Source organism: Indicator indicator, chromosome 8 (genome assembly GCF_027791375.1).
Source record: "Indicator indicator isolate 239-I01 chromosome 8, UM_Iind_1.1, whole genome shotgun sequence".
Taxonomy (NCBI): Eukaryota; Metazoa; Chordata; class Aves; order Piciformes; family Indicatoridae; genus Indicator; species Indicator indicator.
Genome location: NC_072017.1, coordinates 17067202 through 17081536, shown reverse-complemented (window position 1 = coordinate 17081536; position 14335 = coordinate 17067202).

Here is a 14335-nt window from a genome sequence, read left to right as displayed (position 1 = left end):
TTTGGCAAGGAGCAAGAAACAAAAAACATAACTGAAAAGGAGAACTTGAATAGAAACCCAATGAAATTGCTTTTGGATAATGTCATACAGAGCTGTTTAATATGCATAGTGTGTTATGGGAGGATTTTGTCAATCAATTAGGTATAAAAAAAATGCAAATAAATCAACACAAACTTGTTGCATTGAAAAATAATATTAAGTAACAGTAAGCAACTGTTGAGTCATTGAGAAGAGAAGGGAAGGTTGTTCCAACTGCCTGTCTTTCACTGTTTTATTCCTGTTGGGAGTGGCTGAGACTGAGCATAAAATAGATAGATGGAGGCAGTAAATTAAAATACTAAATTAATCCATTTTTTCTTATTTTATCGTCACTTCACTTACAAACTTAAGGATGGAGCCTGCTGCTGCTGACTCAATGTAACTTCCTCTGTTGATCTCCTTTGGGCTTTTTCTCAACTTGAAATTTTAAAATAATTTCTGTAGGTATTTATTGATAATTTTGGTGTTTGTATATAGAAAAAATCCTTTTCGTAGAGAAATTGTAAAAATACAAATGGCACCGTTAGATAATACGGTGACCAGTATTGTAGAAAAGACACTGTATCTGTAAATCAATTAGATACAGTTAAAAAAATACAGGATATAATGAAGTAAAAAACTCAGATTTAAAGCGATGGTGTCTGGATTCTATTTTGCAGTAGCAGCGATTGAACAGCTGAAGTTCACTACCTGGGTGTGCTGGATATAGCAAGACATCAGGCTTATCCCTGCCTCTTATGTTGGGCTCCTCATCAGAAAAGCAGTAGCCTGGTTAAAGTTGACCTGGAGGAAAAGACCTTAATTAATATATGCCATTGAACACTGGCCATTTAGGGCTCTATTACTCTCAGCAGAGAATGTTGTAATTGTGGACGTGTATTGGGAAGTCCTGCTGGAGGCTACTGTTCCTTCAGCTTTGCTGCTAGCTGAACTATTTGTATATTCATTCCTGGGACTGTTTCAGTCAAAATATACCAGTTAAAGTCTAATTGTCTAAACTGACCTAGCTCACTTTGAAGAAAGCTGCTTAGACACTTGAGAAACCAAATTACAAGCCTGAGAAAGGCTTTGAGCAGGGATTTTGTCAGCTGATCCAAGAAATACTGTAATTTTTTTTCTGTTCCGTTAAAAATATTCAAGAAACCCCATAGGGCTAGAGAAAAAACTATTGCCTCTTTTAGTGGTTAGTTTGGGCATTACTCTGAATCCAGAGGGGCGGTTGTTGGGATGAATGTGATATGCACTGGTTCAGACTTGTTTTTGTATGGAGTCCATTAAATGGCAATTTGAAATCAGCTTACTTGCTTGTAGTTCTGAGCCAGTAGCTTTAGCCAGTTTGATTGTGTTCTCTTTTCATTTCTCCTAAAAGTAATTCTGGAAGAATTTAATACACACTCATCATCCATAACTGGGCCTGTAAGAGATGCCTGCTATTTGTGTGATTATTCCAGAATAACCTTGTCTATTTTTAATATACTCAGTTACATAATACAGAAAATAAAAAATGTAGTTGCTACTGCAGAGGATGTACCATGAAATTAAATAATAAATGAAAATAGATTTGTGTTATAGACATGATGCCAGCCACAATGACAAGTTAAATGACTCTTGTCACTAATGGGAATTAAAAGTGTTCAGCAGCCACTAGGTTATTTCTATTTTGACATTTTGTTAGTGATGTGGGAACTTCACATTAGCCATCCAGTTAAAAAATGGCAAGTCAATAAGCAGAGATATTTTTTCTCTTTTTTTCTATTACTTAAAGCTGAATAAACTGAGTGAATGTATCATAAATAATCATCTCAAACCTGAGAACAAATTTTATGTAGGCAAATGCTGAGGGCATCTAGCTTCATTTGGGGTTTTGTAATACCTCATGTCAGTCAAGGGTGACTGTGTAATTAATATTTTGCTGTATTCCCATACACAGAGAGACAGAACTAGGTAAATGACTATTTCAGTGTAATTAAACAACATAATATGGTTGGTTATTTGTCATGTTGATTAGCTAATTGTCACTAGTATTAAGGTTCCTAACAACCTGAGATTTGTAGGATCTACTCAACATACCAATTCCTCTCATGAGAATTTCTTCTAAGTATAAAACAAATCTAATCCCAAGCAATTAAACAAAGTAGTTTGTGGGTGCTCTTTCTCCTTCCCCTCCTTATTCAGAATATAAATTCACCAACTCTCTGGGTTTTTAATTAATGACAGATATAAATGTTAATCATGGGTTTCAAAATATGAAATGAATAATTCCATAATTTTTTAATTTAAATACATAAAAAACACGGACAAAAAAGCACATATTTACCTATCTGTAAGATATTTAGATCTAAAGATTAATGGTTTACTAGAAATATATTTACTGTAAATAAGTGCATTTTTTAGTATAATATCCTGGACAAATTATCTCTTCTTCCTGCGTCTCAGTATTTTAACACAATGGTAGCCTGAAAGAGATTTGAGAAAACAGTGTTATTTCTCTTGAAAAATATAATTTTTCATCCCATTTGTAGGTTGTGAATGCAGTTTCAAACGACTGAACTGAATGAAGAACATTTTATACTAAAAGACGTAGCCTTGTCTCTTATGGTCTGGACTTTGAGCAGCTAGCATTGACTGTTCCTTCCCTGATTTTATTGGTAAAGCAGAAATAATGAACACAGTGTGCTTAATTAGATTTCTGAAGGGCAGACACATAGCTGGTATGGAGGAGGGGGCAGGGCTATGTATCTGGGCATCAGGGAGGAGAGTGGAAGGAATGAGATCACCTCTGTCACTATCAGTTGGTTACTGGTCTGTCTTTAAGACTACACTACACACAGTGTAGAGAGTAATTCCTTCAGCACCATGACTGAACTACCAATAGTTAAAATAGGCCCCACTTGGCTTTCTTCTGACTAATCATAAGGCCACGGCAGGGCAGGAATTTAACATTGTCTGAAGCTGGTGCCCTAGTGAGTCACTCCTAGATTATACACAGTTTTCAAGGTATACTAAGGTACACTACAACCTAACTAGTTCCTGGAAAAATATATTTGCTCTTACTTTGCCATTGTGTTTATCTAAAATAAAATGATTGTATAATAGTTTAATGTCAATAAAAATACTGAATCAGGGCTATACACCCTAAGTACATATTTTGCTTTGTGGTGACAACAGGTTATGACATTTAACTCCTAGCCAAAAGTTTGCATATTTTTGTATTTACTCCTCACATGTCTATAGACATGTGAACAGATGCCACACATTGATGTGGATAAAATGCTTTTTACAATAACATGCAATTTCTGTGTATTGTAAATTTTATCTGCATTTGCATATGTGTGTAAAGGAAACAGCAGACCAGAAGGAAATTACTTAGTCATTGACAGAAATCTCATTTTGCTGCAGGCAATCACATCACGTCTCAAATAATGAGTTCTCTTTTTGAAGGTTTTACCTCTATTGCTTTCATTGCAAACCTGTTTCAAATCTTGAATGCTCTTTAGGTTGGAACTATTTCATCTATAAGAAGAGACCCTAAAATATGACTAATGACTTTCTTATTCAAAGAATTCTTTTTCTTTCTTTTTTAATTTTTTTTCCTGGGTGTTTATCCCTCATCAGAATTATAAGGACATGCTCATTTTCCAGAGATCAGTCATATATCCTTGCTGTTTATATTATTAAATTTAAAAGATTGAGCTCTTTGAGCCTTCTTATGTGAAAGATAAATTTCATATTCTTCTTGTAATCCATATACTCTGGATCTGTTTGAGGTTTTTGAACATAGGTACTGAGAACATTTTGAGGACTGTTGAATATTTTCCTAATAAAACTGTATCCACTGATGTTTCCTAGGATTCCTTTTGCATTTTTCTCACCTGGAACACGTGAAAGTTTGCTGTCATTCTATAGTGATCTTTCAGACCTTCGTTTTGGGCACTGGGCGTTTGCAGCTGACAAGCTTACAGTTTACAGCAGGATTTTAAGACATTCTGTTTTATACTATTGAAGGAAAATTAGTCCCTCTTTTCTCCTCCAGTATACAAGATCGTTAAGAAATTTATGGAAACTGTTTTCCCTGTTTTCAGTTAGGAAACACAATTCTAAGTCATGGAGTAACTGAGAGTTACAGAATTTGCTGTGATAGATCACATGTACTGGCAATACCGATCTGGCATTGTGCCTTGTGATTGTAAAGTAGTCAAAGGGTTGACTGGGCAGTAGCAGTTAAAGGTAACTTTATCAACTGCATCTACTTCGTAGAAAGAATTTCTGCTACTGTGAATATGTTCACCTAAAACCTGATAATGGCTCTGGCATGACAGAAGCCCAGAACCACTGAGGTGTACACACATACAGTGTAATGTGTTTTATTGAGGCTTCATCTGTATAAGAAAATTCAGTTATGCCTTCTTCCTTTTTCACTGTGTCCTTCTGTTTGTTGCTGTTGAAAAAAAAATCAAACCAAATGGTTACATTATTGTAAAATTACAATTAATTTCCAAGTAGTTACTTTGTTTCTAGTCTTCTGAGAGGTTTTCTTAGAGCAATACCCCCAAGAGCTGTTTAAAGAATTTCTGCTGGACTTGTCCCTGGTCACACTCAGCCCTTCTCCTCTATTATCTTGTGGTTTTGTCGTCAGTTACACCATTATAAGCACGTAAAAGAGCAAAATAACAGAAACCTCTTGCATGAGATATGAGTAAATACAATAATGTCAAATTCCTTGGGTCAGAAAATCCCGACAAATTCCAGGGGAGTGCTTTTTACCATGCTTTAGAGTGTATTCTGTCTGCATTCCTTTTTCAACACAGTACATATCCTTCTGTACTGCAGATAGAGATTATCGAAACAGTGCTCTGTCACATAATTCAGTATATCTAATGAAATGTGAAAGCTGTTGAGCATGAACCCCAATATAAAAAAAGAATCTTATTAGGAAAAGAAAAGCAGGTGAAGAGAACAAAAGAATTCTTGCAATCTTGAAGTTCCCTGTAAATTATTCATTGTTAATTACTGTTCTCTGTGACGGTAACTTTCTATTCCCTTTATCACTATCAGTTGCAGAGATGCAACTGATATGGAAGATAGAAGGAAAAGGACAATTTACCTTCACCAATTAATAGTTAGTATCTTTCCCTAATTAACTGTTTAACAGAAGAAATAGTCCACAGTGAACTTCAACAAGCTAATATCAAATCAGCCTCCAACTTACAGCAGAGTTTGCTTTTGATGGATAAAATACTCCACTGTTCTCCCTCTCAATTTAGAAGTAACATCTTGCATACACATTGTACACACCTAATGACTGCATAAGAGAAAAGGCAATGAGAAGGGGTATTATCATTGTGTTTTAATACTTCAATGGGAATCTTAGCATTGGGTTAATAATATTCTTCAGATGCTTGAAATCTGGAGCATCTGAATTAGCTGACATTTGGGGATTTTGAAAGAATATCTAGATAGGTCTTTTTTTACCCCACGCGCTCTCTGAAATAACTAGTAATTCCATTTAACGATTCTTGACATGCTGAAAAGTTTGGCACGTTCAGAGAAAAATGTCTTTTAAAAATAAGTATTGATTCTGACCATATTTGGCTTAGCTACAGGAAGAAGCGAAAAGCAGTGTGGGTGTGCTCTTTAGAAGTATTGCAAACCCAGTTGTAAGGATGTTAAATGTTGTGCTGTTTTACTATATTACTGAAATTATTCAAAAACTCAAAAAATTCAACTACATCTCTAAAAGCAGTGAAAGAAATCTTTAAACTTAGCTGTCCATAGCAGTGCTACATATTTTCTGAATACACCTAATGCAAAGGGTTTTCTTCCATCTGTCTTTCCATAAATGACATTGCCTTTTAGGGATGGCATTAATGCAGCTCTTGGGACTATGGTCAAAGAATGTTATGAATATGGCATTTAAAATACTATATTTAGCTTATTCTCCATCCTTCCCAGGAAAAACTTCAGGGGAATAGAAGCTATTTTGGTCAACAAAAGGGTGGAGACATAGATGGTGAGCAGTGTAGGCTGCAGGGCTGCTTTATATTCTGATCATCAACACCTCAAAAGGAATGAAAGCTATCCTAAAAATCTGTTTCTCGCCAATTTCCTGTAGGTCATGCTACTTGAGTTAATTAGGTTCATTTACAGTGAGTTCTTCTGGAGTCTGTGTCTAGATATCCACATGAAAATGGACTAGAACATCTCAGTTGCTTGCTGCAAAATTAATATTATCTGTTCTTTGCTGTATGAGCTGTGATGGTATTGATCTCTACTCTGAAGAGGCCACATTTGGAATATCATGTCCAATTCTGGGATCCTCAGTTCAGGAAGGAGAGGGAACTGCTTGAAAGAGTCCAATGTAGAGCCACAACTCCCTTATGAGGAAGGGCTGAGGAAGCTGGGTCTCTAGCTTGGAGAAGAGGAGACTGAGAGGTGACCTCATTCATGTTTATCAAGGGTGAGTGTCAGAAGGATGGAGCCAGACTCTTCTCAGTGATGTCCAATGATAGGACAAGGGGCTATGGGTGCAAACTGGAGTATAGCAGGTTCCATGTAAACTTAAGCAAAAACTTTTTCACTGTGAGGGTTACAGAACACTGGAACAGGTTGCCTAGAGAGGTTGTGGAGTCTCCTCCTCTGGAGACTTTCAAAACCTGCCTGGATGTGTTCCCTTGTGACCTTCTCTAGATAATTGTGCTCTGTCAGGGGGGCTGGAATAGATGATCATTCGAGGTCCATTCCAGCCCCTAACATTCTGTGATTCTGTAATTATAAGAAGATCCATATTCTTAGGAGAAAACCTTTATGTAATGATAACTTAGTTTTTACCAGGGTACTGCCTCCAACAGATATGAATGGTATGAATAGACGGAAAATCTTAGACTGAGAATTTTCAGTGTAAACCAGTTCGACATTTAAGCATTTCAAAATATTTATGCTAACAGAGCAAAATCTGATGTATAAATAACTTATCTATCATTTGTTATTTAGAAGGCATTCTTCAAGAACTGTTTTTAATTCCCTATTAGTTGTAAGATTAATAACATTAATGATCAGAGATGAAGAGTTGTAAGTTTGGCTATTGAGCCAGTGGACAGTCAAAGGATATGTTCAGAGAAAGGTGAATATGCTTTTAGCAACACAATATTACTTTCAGCTTTTGTATAATGTCAGTTGCAACAGTGTTGTTTCCATAAGGTTATTAGCTTGGTTTTGCTTTGACCTTGAACTGTCATTTCTGTGAAATTACATACTTGATATGGCTATAACAGAATAGAGAAACTTCACATTTATCTCACAAGAGTCATTATTTTCCTTAATAACTATTTCAAATATTCGGTATTTCTCACACAGTCCCCAAAAGTTATTGATGAAAAAATAAACCAAGATTGTTTATTCAAAACAAGCCGGTAATAATAATAATAATGATAGTTGTTTTTTTCATTGGACGTTACCTCTGAATTTTGGTGACACTCTGTGACCCTCTGTGTCATACTTAAAATCAAGTTTTTTTGCAGAAGTCCTTTGCTTTAAGACTAGAATATAAATGTGTCAGCAATTAAAGATATTATTTTATGAAAGAAATACATTACTTCAAATGAATATTTACTCAAAAATGTCATGTTTTCTTCCTTAAAAACACTGTTACTACAGCATAGGAATAGTGTGTAGCTGGGTTGTGACAGTCAAGCTTATCATTATTCAGTGAAGGGGACAGGTCTACCAACACAGTCTTAAAACTGTCTAAAATGTCTTACAAAGCTGGAGATGGAATTTTAAAAGGGGCCTCTTATTCCTTGTAAAAGATTCAAATTACGTTTTTTTTATGTCACTTCACTCTAGAATTGAGCAGAATATTTTGCTCTAGTAAGCAAAACAAGAGACTAACTAGTACTTCTGCACTTGGATTAATATAGCTCACATGCTGAACACAAATAACAGAGACATGCTGCTATGAAAAAGAAAATGTGTAAATAGAACCCAATATACAAAATGTGGAGTAATTCCTCTGCTCTGCATTGTGATAATAAGACTTCAGTCAGAATACTTTGTTTAGTTCTGTGTTTTACTTTTTTACTCTCCAATGTAGGTGGAAGACTAGCTGAAAAGTACATAGAGGGAGTAGCAACAGTGATTTGAAGTCTGGAAACTGTGATCTGTGAGGAAAGAATGAGTGAATTGGAATTTTTTTTTTTTTTGTCTTGAAGAAAAGAGTAAAGAGATACGGTGTAAAGAAAGAATATACCAAATAAAACATTAGCAAAGAGGAGGAGAACTACACATTTTTCACATTTTCTCTTTTTTTTTTTTTTTTTTTTTTTTTTTTGCGTGGGAGGTACACTTCTGTAAAAATGTTGTGTGGGTGGACAACTTTGCTGGAAATGTGTATTTTAGCGCACTCACAGGCACTCAAAGTAGCACATAAATGCTCTGTTGTGAATATAAACAAACCATTTTCATCACTTCAGTAAGGCTGGCGTCTTACAGCACACTTCCCACAGTTTGTATTTGTTCCTGCTGAAAGCTCTGTTTACTCTGGAATATCTGGGTAGGCATGTGCAAGTCACTAACAGAAGAAAGCTGCAGATAAAGCTCCTTAGGTTCATTTTTCCATTGGATTTTACCATTTGCTTTCATGAAAATCAGATCATACTGTGGTATGACAGCATTGCCTAGAAATCAATGACAGAATAACTTTTTATATATTATTTTATTCAAGACAAATATGTGAGCACAGCTTGTGAATTTTTATGCTCAAGTTTTCTGATGATAGATGTGTTTTATCTGGAGCCATGAACCAGCAATGCACATGTAAATTGTGACTGATGTGCATAGAGCCTGGCAGGGACAAACAAACCCACAGCAAGCTGGACTTCTGTGCTTTCTCAGGCTTAAATCTGACCCTGAAGTAGAAAACTGATAGACATCGAGTGAATTATGTAAAACACTTAACAGTTTCTGTCACACTGGAAAGAATATTTTGCACATTCCAGAAGAAACATGCAGGATATGTTGCTCTGAATTCTGCAAGTAAAATATTCTGTGTTAATATTAAAAAGGTTAAGCAACCCTGTAAAATTCACAGATCAGCAAGCACTGGTTATGCCTTGGAATTACCCTGTAGCCATGTCATGTATATTAGACAATATGATAAGGTTGCATTAGAGTTAGTACAGATTCAGGAGAGATTATGATCTTGGACAGGAAAATAGAGTGTATAGGATTTTCTGAATGTTTTCAGACACTTTTAACGGTAGTTCCTTTGGGCATCCCAAAGAAACTGAAGCCCTTAGGTGAAGCCTAAGATTTAGTCATAAGTTTGATACTTCAAAAATATGTAGTGAAGAATGTGCTTATAGAAGTCCTCAGGTAATTTAGACATGCTAATACTGAAAACCAGTCTTGAATTGTTTCTGGGATTAGGTGCTAAAGAAAGGAAATACATGAGGAAGGTATCTAAGTAGCTGAGGTTTTGTTCTTTTTTTTTTTTTTTTCCTTGTAATTCTTATTGAAAGTAATGCAGGTCGTAGTTAAGTATTAGAAGTTTGGTAATCTGGAAGACAAAGCATCCGTTCTACAAGTGGTTGCTAATCAGAGGGGAGAAATAATTAGAATAGGATCAGGGATAGCAAACCAGTTCAATAGCTTTATATCAGAGGGCACATGTACTAACTATATCTCATAATGGCTACATTCTGGTGGTTTCATTAAGGCATAAAAGAGTTAAAGCAGAGCTGAAATAACTGAAGTCAGTAGGCAAAGAGCTCTCAGCAAGGGACTTACACTGTCAGAACTTTACCTAAGCACGGAAATTCTTCTGCCACAGCTGGTAGCCTAGGTGGGACTTCAATCAATGCTGCCTTGCACTGCAGCTATAGAGCAAATTCCAAGAATGTCCTAGTTTCACAGATGCCCATTCTCCAAGAACATCATAGTCTCACAGATTTGCCATGAGATACAAAGCTGCCAGGGAGAAATGACAGAGAGAGAGGAAAAAAAACACTTTCCGTGTTTCTTCACCTAGGAGTTGTGTTGGTACTGCTTTAAAACTCTTCACAAAGGTATTAGGTCCCATATACTTGTAATAAAAAAAATCAGGTTTTTTTGTTGTTGTTATTGTTTTGTTTTGTTTGTTTTACTTAGAAACCTTAAGTAAATTTCAGGCTAGTGAAAAGGGGATAGGGTGCTTCTGAAAGTGCTTTAAAATTTATTTTTTTTTTAAAACTATGTGTTGGCAAAATTTGTTTCTGTATTACATCTGACCGCATTTATATAAAATTGAAAGGTTTATTGCTGAATTGAGATATGCTCTTTTTGTTTCATTTTTATTGAGCTTCTTTTATTGACAATGCGGTTAAATATAAAACAGCTGGTTCTTACATAAAAATAATTCATCTGTGTAAAGCTTGGGGGGAAAAAAGTACAACAAACAATACTCATTGATTTTTAAAGTTATAAATACTGCTATGATCCTTAAATATATCTCTCTCTAACTTTTGGCAAACAATTTATTACCTAGTATTAGACTAAAAATGAATAGTCTTCATCACAGTCTCGTTTATTTAGCATCTAAATAATGAAAGACAATGTATGTTCTAACCTCTTGAGAAATTAAGGACAAATGGTAAATGGATGTTAGCAGTACACTGTAGTATCTGTTTTAGTCTGTAACTCTTCTGTAGTATTTATCTCTAATAATATCCTCAGTATCATTTCTGATCAAAGTTTAGGGCGTTCTTGCTGCTGTTTCCTTGTTCATTCAGTGTGTAGCAGGGTGAAGTCTTCTATGAAAATGAGAGGGTGATGATGCAACAAGCTACAGGCTGAGCGACAGATTTACATGGTGTACTTTGCTGGAATGTGTGCAATCACCTCATCTTAGACATGAGTTAATATGAAGTTACATATTCCTCAGTGAAAGCTGTATGCATTTCTTTCTTTGCATTTATTACAGCACAACAGCATAAAGGAGTAGCTGTTTTGCATAGTTAGTAACTGATGTAACTGTGCTCTTAAGGCATCCTTAACATAGGGAATCTACTCCAAAGACTTTCCAACTTCAGCAGATTTGGAAGCAGAGTGTAAATCACTGATTTCCTCTTTAGTTTTGTAAAAGCTGCTTTAAGAATCAGCTAGCCATTCATTTTCTGTTGGACAAAATCACATCTGTAGCAGTAATTGTTAAACAAAGGTCTTTTTGAAAAAAAGAGTACATTACTGGTTTCTGTATTAAAGTATCATTTCTATTCAGGTACACAAACCTTCACGTTTTCATGCATGTATTTAGCCTCATACACTTGGGTTTTCTTCTTAATTAACATCTCACCTATTTCTGTTGCTAACAGAGCATCACCTCAATATTTGCATCGCTTCCAAAGCGAAGTGTGATTTGTATCACGAATAACGCTTGTGCTTTATAAGTGTACTTCTCAATAATGAGTGTCAGCTTCCACGTGAAAAATGTATTAACTACAATTTATTTCCTTGAACAAACTGCAGGCATCCATGGCAGCCCCCATAGGTATGAGAGGGAGCCATCTCGTGGTGTAATTTATCCTTTCCTGAGAAATGACCGTGCTGTCACTACAATGAAATAAGAAATGGATGGGGAGGAAAAACCTGTTTCATACATAAGGAAATCAAGTGTAATTGAAATTTGTAAGAATTTCCATCAGCCTTTTAATTTAAATACGTTCAGTCAAATTCTAACAAAGTATGGACTTTGTTCTCATATAAGTACATGAAATTTACTCCTACCACATGCAATGACAAACAAGCTGCAGTACCATGTGCTTTTAAAGACAACAGTTTGAATGTCTTCTCTACCTATTGAACATGCCTAAGGAGAACAATCTATGTAGGACTAAACATGTACATGTAACATGCTGGTTTTCAGGGCAGGTCAGGTGCTACCTGGCTTGTTAAGAATTAAAACATGACAAGTAGATTTCAGTCTATGCTCATGAGATGTTTTTAAGTGCAGATTACTTAAACAGAACCCAGTGTTACAAGAGAAGTTTTCCAGTATTGTAAGGGAAAGTACAATGTCCTGCACCTAGGGAGCAGCAACCCTGTGCACCATTGTATGCTGAGGGATAGCAAACTGGAAAGCAGGTGTGCAGAGAAAGACCTGAGGGTCCTGTAGGCACCAAATTGAACATGACCCAGCAATGTCCTATCTTTGGCTACATTAGCAGTAATGTCAGCAGGTCAGGGGAGGTAATCCTTCCTATCAGCACTGGTAGGACCACACCGTGCCCAGTTTTGGGGGATCTTACCAATTTGTGTAAAAATGGATGGAGGGTGCTCAGTGACAGGACCTGACATAATGGGCACAAACTGAAACACAAGAGCTTCACTTTGAATATCAGGAAACACTTTTCTACTTGGAGGGTGACTGAGCACTGGCACAGGTTGCTCACAGAAGCTGTTGAGTCTTTTTACTTGGAGATATTCAAATGTTGTCTGAAGAAGGTTCTGGGCAACTTTAGGAGGAATTTGGTCAGATGACCTCCAGAGGTCTACTCCAACCTCAACCATTCTATGACTGTGAGTATATGAAGTAAATGCTGAAATATCTGTATTTTGTCACTGACAAAATATTATATGTGTATATATTATACTTGATTATTAATGGTTTAGAAGTGTCTTACTCACAGTTTGAAAAGGTTTCATTTATTTCCAAAATGAAGTTTTTTTTTCCTGGTAATTCTAGTTGGTAGATGGTCATTCAGGGTTTTAAAATAACATGCTAGTATCTTATTCAGGAAAAGAGTGTTCTCAAATCCTGCTAGTGTATAGAGAATAAAATATTAGAGAAAAAAAATCCATTGCATGGACCACATGGATTTAAATATTTTGTTTTAAATATAATTAGGCAGGTATATGTAAACATGAAAAAGAGGATATTTGATATGTTTTCCCATAATTCTCTATTGAGAGGGTTGTACAGTTTATGCAATACAGTCACATAATGATCTCTAAGATATGTTACTTTTTCCTTTTTTTCCTTTTTTTCCCCTTTCCTCCCCCCCGCCTCCCCCCAGTTGTCCACTCATTGCAAAGGAAGCCTTGGAAGATCAAACTCATAATTCAGTGTCTGCCACCCACCATCATCCTCTCTGAAAACATAATTTTGTATATTTCATTAATGCAGTCAAAGTATTTTGAATCTTAATCTGATAATACAACAACTGAAAGCACTCTATTCCTTCTTTCTCAGGTTTTCACTCACACATTGAATGGGAATGTACCTTAAATGCTGTTGAGGGTTTCATATTTTTTTCCAATGGTATTCACAATTCCTCTTGTGGCTTTAAGCCTGTTGCCTATGTTATCATAAAAATAACTGCATGATTTCTGTAAAAAGTTAAGTTTATTTTTTTTGAACAAATTATCTACAATAACATGGGTGACACCATAAATTTCACATATTTTAGCACTTCTGTCTGTAAAGAATGTCAGTTTAAGTGCAATATGATACTGTAACACAATAAAAAGGGATTTAATCAAGTCCATGCAAAAACATTTACAGAGTTTTACCAAAAAAGTAGATACCTTGAGATGAAATTGCCATCAGACAGAATTCACAGAAGAACATTTGAGAACTCACAGACAAGTTATTAATACATTATCACATGATTTTGTTTTATTTTCCTTACGGTAGCCTTTAAAAATCTGCAATCACTAACACACAAAATATTGTATATTATATTAAATCTTTATGTCAAAAGCTTATGGCACAATTTATTTTTATCAGCTTACAAATTACACATTCATGGAACATCAGCAGCTACTTTAGTCCATTTCATCTCTTAACATCACTTTGTCATACATTAGAATACAAATATATGAAATGTTCCTTGCATATTTCACAAAGATGAAAGTGCAGTAATACTCAAGAATGTCAAGAATACAAGATGAGCCAACACTTTTCTGGCACTTAAATCACCACTTCTAGCCATTTAACCTGCTTCCACAAGCCTTTCTTGAATACTGATAGTATTTCAGTAACTTCTGTAGGTGATGTGTGTTGCCTGAAGGCACCTTTATCACAACTTCTCCAAACCAGAATACTCATTTTACTGTTAACAAGTAGTTTGGTTTATGATTTATACTTTTCTTCTTGGTTGTCTCAAAAAGGAAAAAAAATCCATAATGACCTGATATTGTTCTCATCTGAGTAACCATATGATTACACAGTAAAATGAGGATAAAGTTATTTTACTAGCTTGCAAGGGTGCTGTAAAAATTAATAGCTCATTCAGCAGTTTCACAGTTTAAGGCCAAATTCTGC